Raw genomic sequence first — 6000 nt, 5'->3', positions numbered from 1 at the left:
GGGAACCCCTGGACCAGACAATTCTGCATCCCAGAAGGTTCCCCCATTCCTGCCTGGAGGGACAATTCTTCCCTTTGCAGGGTGTGAAGGTGACACGGCTCCCGCTCAGTGAAGTGCTGTGAGCCTGTGAGCAGGGCTCAGCCTGGTGTCCCTCTGCTCCTTGGTTCCCAGTGCTGCACATCCTCGGTGATGAGGACAGCCAACCAAGGAGTCACTTCTCCTGGATCAGCAGTTTTGCACCCCAGGAAAACTCTCAGTCTGAGGCTAGATGTCTAGGACGGGGTTCACCACTCTTCAGATGCTGCTGTCAAAAGCCAAAGTCTGTGGGGTTAAGAGATTTCTTGCAGCATCCGTTCCCATCCCGGTCGCCCACACGCAAAGCCCGCCTATGACAGGGTGGTTTCAGTGCCCTGGGGCTGGAGCTGCTGCAGCAATGTTCCCGGAGAAGCATCCTACCCGTGCCTGGGCAGGGCTGGGAGAGGTAGGAAGTTCAGAGCTGTGGCAGGAGGGGCACTACAAAATGGGTACTGAGGCACGGCATGAGCCTGACTTGTGCTGCCGGCGGGATGGCGTGCGACCTGTGCTGCGGGGGACGTGGGCTTTGCGGGGCGGGAGAAGACTGGGCAGCCCCTTTCCCATTTCCCCTCAGAGCTGCTGAGCCACAGCCCGGGCACAGCCAGGAGCGTTCCAGTGTCCTGGACTCTGGGGCTGACCGGAGGGCTCCCCAGGGTACGGACAGGGAGTCCTGGGCTCTGGCAGCGGCGTCGGCTCCAGAGGTCGGCGCTGAGGACTCCAGCGCTCAGGGACTGACCGCAGCCCGCAGGGACGGAGGCGGGAGGAAGGAGGCAAAGGGTCTGGATTTGATGCCGCTCTTCGGTCCCAGGGATGCGTTCGGCTGTGCCGAGGTCTTGGACAAGTCCCTGACCCAGCGACAAAGGGACGGGTTCCCGGAGGACGGGTTGCTCCCGCACGCCGAGAGCGGGGATGGGGGACCCTGTCTGCAGGATGGTGGCGGAGGAACCCCCGGCTCCCGGTGTCGGAGGTCCCGGGGGACGGGGCTGCGTCCGGAGCGGCGGACTCGGGGTGACCGCCGGCCCCTCCCGGCGGCGGCCGGTGCCCGCAGCGCCGGCGGCGCGGGGCGGAGGGGCGGTGGGCACGGCCCCCTCGCCGCGCCGCCCCCTGCCCGCCCTCAGCGCCTCCCGCGGACGGCGGAGCGCGGCGCGGGGCGGCGAGCGGCGGCGGGGCGGCCGCAGCCCCCGACGGCAGCGGCGGCGATGCGGCGAGGCGGGGCGGCGGGCGGCGAGGCGGGGCGGCGGGAAGCGCGGCGGGGGCGGCGGGGCTGAGCGCCGGGCGGCCGGGGCTCCTCGGCCCCCGGGGCGGGGGGGGGGGCAGCCGCCCGCCCGCCCGGCGCCGCACCCGGCTCCGCACCCGGCACACGGATTTACGGCGCGGACTGCAGCCTCCGGAGCGGCCCGGCAGGTAAGGCACGGCCGGCGGCACCCGGGGGCCTCGCCGTGCCCGCCGCGCATCCCCCCTCCTCCGCCGCGGTGTCGTCTCGCCGGGCTTCGGACGCGGCACAAGTTTCCCCCGTTGCGGTCCGAGCGGGCAGCGGCTCCGCGCTTCCGCCGCCCCCTCAGCGGATGCTGCGGCGATGGGGCTGCCCCGGCTGCGCGCCCCCGCCCGCCGCTCGTCCTCCCCTCCGCTCCCCGCTGCGCCCGCAGCCCCGAGCCCCCCGGCGGGACAGCGGCGTGGCCCGGGGTCCCGCTCGGGACCGGCCGCAGTGGCGAGGGGGATGCGGCCAGGGCAGGGGAGATAGCGGAGTCGCCTGCTCGGGCTGCTGCCGGAGAAGGTTCTGTTGCTCTTGGACCAAACTTGGCTTCGGGGAAGCTGGCCTCGGGGTGAGAGCCCCGGGAGGGGCCGGTGGGACGGGGGAGCCCCGAAGGACATGCCCGGAGCCTGCTGCTGCTCAGGGTGCGGGTGTCTCGCCCCGCGGGGCCCGTCCCGCTCCTGGGGATGCTCCCCGCTAGGCCTCGGCTGAAGGCTGAGCAGCGTTTTGTAGCTCGGCTCTCCACAGGGAACGCGGACTCCTTCCAGCCTTGTGGCAGGGCTGAGTGTCGGGAGGCTCGGGATGCTCCCGTTTCCGCCTTGGGAACGCGTTCCCTTCGCAGTCGACCTCAGAAAGCGAGTGTGGGAGAGGGGACACAGCCCACGGGAGAGGCAGCACAGCCGGGGGACATGACGAGGGGGTCAGGTTTCCCTGGGAGTGCTGAACGTGTTCCGAGTGGGACTTTCCCTCTCCTACCCCGGTGGCGGAGGCGCTGCCCACCGGCAGACCCGATGTGCCCCAAGGGCCGTGGGTGCTGCTGGGGGTCCTGCCTTGCCGGTGCCATCGGGTGCGGATTTTACCGGGGTGCTTCCCTGTTTGCAGCCTTTTCCCTCTTTTTCCTGCACGGTGGCAGACTGTCGCCATCGACCGCGCAGAGGGGCTGTGCGGCTGAGCTGTGACTTCCCGTGGGCGTGGGGTATCGATCTGTGGCTCTGCCCTGCGGAAGGGAAGGTGTGCTCAGCCCAGCGCACCGCCTGGGGACACTGCTCCTGTGCTCCCGCTCTGGGGACATGTCAGAGCTGGAATCCTCCCTCTGGACATGCCGCTGTCACACTCCTCCTCGGGCAGCCGGGCAGCTGGCACGAGGGTTTAGGTTGTCCCGTGGCGGTTTGTGCCGGGAACCCAGGTGGCTCTGGCTGTGAGCCACCTTCACGTGGGCCCACAGCGGCGCCCAGTCCCAGCAGCATCCCCTCCACACCTCCCAAGCTGGCTGTGCCCCGCGGGTCCCGCACGGCTCCTCGATCTGCCGATCTCCTCTATCTCCTGACGCCGAGTGGGGCTGCATCCCGCCTGCGGGATGCCTGCCCTGTGGGCATGGATCACAGGCGGCACCGGGCTTCTCCCAGCTGCCTGTTGTGTACCAAAGGGTGGCCTGGGTTTATCTGCAAGAACGGATGTGCGTACGGGAGTCTGATCACTGCGTGTAAAAATCCTTCAGAAATCCCTTTCTCCTGAACATTGCTAACATAAGGTGAAATAAGCACAGATTCTGCAGTTTTACGGCTCTCTACCGGTTTTGCCGCAACCAACAGTAGACGGGACTGAATGTGAACTGGGTTTTTATCGGTTTCCCTGGATTTTTATCTGTTTCCCGATGCAAAGCTCTTGCTGTCAGAATGAAAGCAGATGTTTGGCTGCCTGTTTAAGCCAGAAATGCCTCTGGTTAGGACGCTAGCACTACTAGGATCTCCAGCCCCATCCCCTTTACCTCGGTGGCTTCAAAGGCTGCCTGAGCACAACTGTTCCTAAACTCCTCTGGTCGCTGCCGGAGAGGTATTCCCCTGCTCCCTTTAAAAAATAATAAGGGAAATACATACAAAAAGCTGTGCAAATGGTGGAGGAGGGTCTCAGAGCGATGTGCTGAGGGAAGTGAGCATGGCTTGGCACAGGAGCTCAGCTGGAGCTCGAGTCTGGCACCGAGTCCCCAATGCTGCTTCCCCGTGTCCTCGTGGGGCTCTGGGTGCCTTGCTGTGCCCTGCAGGCACCCCAAGGAGCTCTTCGGAGGAAATGCAGAGGCGGATCTGGGCCCTTGCCGTGGAGAGGCAGAAGCAGCAGTGGAGTGAATATCCATCCCCAGGAGTGCCGTGCACGCACACCAACCTGAGAGACAGCCCTGCTCATTCTGTTATTTAGCTCACGGACCCAGAGAGAGAGAGACTGCTTTCCTGTGTCCGCTTCTCTGCTTTAACAAACTGAGGGCTCGCTATTTTGCTGTGGGACACCTAAAAGCACAGCCTGTGCACCGGGTTGGAGATCATTAGCTTGGTTTTCTTGTAGTTATTCTGACAGCAATGCTGCCCGGGGGCGGTGGCAGGAGGGTCCTGCTGGTGCTGCTGCAGGCTCGGGCTGTGCACAGGGGTACAGAGCAAGGTGGCACATGCCCAAAAGGCCACGGCGGGGCTCTGCTGAATCCCAGCTCCTGGGATGCTCCTTCTGCCTGTGCAGCTTGCTGCCGGTGCCCTGACAAGTAGCTTTGTGTGTAAATGGGGATTTCTTCAAAACTCCTGGGAGGAGCAGCTGACAACAAATAGCTCAGTGGCAAAAATGTGTGTGTGTGTGAACTACAGTCTGAACGGGAGAGGGAAAAAACATCCAGTTACAGAACTAATGCAAATGGAGTTGGCTTTCATCTCTCCCTGCAGCATCCTTTGTGGAAGGCATTTGCATTTCCCCAAAGTCAGTTTGCTACCTATCCTTCAAGCAAATCCAGAGGTAGAGAGCAGAGGAAAGCCTGTTTACAAGGTGTGGGGTGGCTTGCCAAATCTGGAGAGAGCTGAACTCAAAACATTTGATAATGAGAAATGTTAAGGTAGCAACGGTGAACAGAGCAGAGGATGGCACACACAGGCTGTGGTGTGTGCTCCACTGCTGAGTGCAGGCTCGGGGGTTCATTCCTGAGCTCCTGCTGCACCAGTTCTTGCAGGTGACCCATCCAGAAGGGTGATGGCGAGGAGGGGTCTCACAAACTCCTCTGACCTCCCCCTGGCACAACTCTGAAATGCCATCGGGATGTGGCATTCCTGCCGGGGCGTCCTGGAGCTGTCCAGCATCCCCCTGTTATGTGTGTGGGAAGACCCCCGTGGCTCCCATCAGAGGTCCACCAGTCCTGGGGTCTTCAGGTGTCCTCAGGGGTGTGGGGGCTCCTGGGTCTGGCAGCTGCAAATAGCTCCAGGGTGGACTGCTGCCATTCTGGAGGAGCCTCCAGCCCGGAAGACAGAAACAAAACAGGATTTCAGGAGCACTCCAGCAACAGCTATTAGCCATGCTAAAAGGATTACCAGCTCTGCAGGACTCATCAAGTGTTTAAAACATAACTCAAGCATCAAAGGCGACTCTTAAAGGCTCACATTTTCACATCAAGTCACTGTGAAAATTTCTATCCAATTTAATTAAAACATTCAGTAGGCTCGTTAAAAACAAAAAGAGAAAAAAACAATGGCCTTTTTTCCTGAAGTACCAAGCCGTTTTGAAGAGAGGCGTTTACAGCAAAGTATGCATATTTCATTGTTATAGAATCACCTTTGTGAAAGTCTCCTGTCTCTAGATCACTGTGTCTGACTAAGCTCAAGCTCTCCGAAAAGGAAACAAATATGTTGGTATTGTTTTTGTTGTTTTGTTTTTTTCCCTGGCTAGGGACCACAGAAGAGAGATGAAAAAGTGAGAAGAGCTTTGTAGAGAAAGTTAGATAAGAAGGTGGGGGAGTGTCAAAACCAGACCTATAATAGGAAACAAGCCACTGAAGTGCTGGTGAAAGTACCTTTTATCTTGAAGGCTCCAAGTGCTGTGCAGTGCATTAATACACATAAGAGCTGAAAAAAAAGTCGACAACAACTGGCACCACCACCTTTGCTGGCAGCAGGGTCACCCCAGGTGGGTCATAGGCTCACTCATCATCAGTCCCTGACTGCCTCTCTGTTTTGTCTGAGGTCATTTTTGGGCCACTCACTTGAAGAAGGACATGGAGGTGCTGGAGCAAATCCAGAGAAGGGTAACAAAGGTGGTGAAAGGTCTGGAGCACACATCTGATGAGGAGTGGCTGAGGGAGCTGGGGAGCTCAGGCTGGAGCTGGGGGGCTCAGGGGGGACCTTACAGCTCTCTACAACCACCTGAAAAGAGGCTCTAAAAAGGTGGGAGTTGCCCAGTTCTTCCAGGTAATAAGTGACAGGGCAAGAGGAAATGGCATCAAGGTTCACGAGGAGAGGTTTGGGATGAATATTAGGGAAAACTTCTTCATGGAAAAGATTGTCAAGCACTGGAACATGCTGCCCAGGGAAGTGGTTGAGTCACCATCCCTGGAGGAATTAAAAAGATACGTAGATGTGCCACTTAGGGATGTCATTTAGTGGTGAATTTGGCAGTGCTAGGTTAGTGCTTGGACCCTACAACCTTAGCAG

The 6000-nt window shown here is 60.2% G+C and overlaps 1 protein-coding gene across 1 annotated transcript in view; it reads left to right on the top strand.

Annotated features, from left to right (window-relative positions):
- Positions 1 to 1350: 1350 nt before the first annotated feature.
- TMEM121 (transmembrane protein 121) overlaps positions 1351 to 6000 on the top strand; it is a 35960-nt gene continuing 31310 nt past the window's right edge. The window contains exon 1 of the mRNA XM_053950970.1: positions 1351 to 1479. The gene's annotated coding sequence lies outside the window, so the exon portion shown is untranslated. The remainder of the gene's footprint in view (positions 1480 to 6000) is intronic.

Source organism: Vidua chalybeata, chromosome 9, assembly GCF_026979565.1.
Source record: "Vidua chalybeata isolate OUT-0048 chromosome 9, bVidCha1 merged haplotype, whole genome shotgun sequence".
NCBI lineage: Eukaryota > Metazoa > Chordata > Aves > Passeriformes > Viduidae > Vidua > Vidua chalybeata.
Note: the sequence above shows the minus strand (reverse complement) of the source record. Positions and strands in the feature narration are given on the sequence as shown.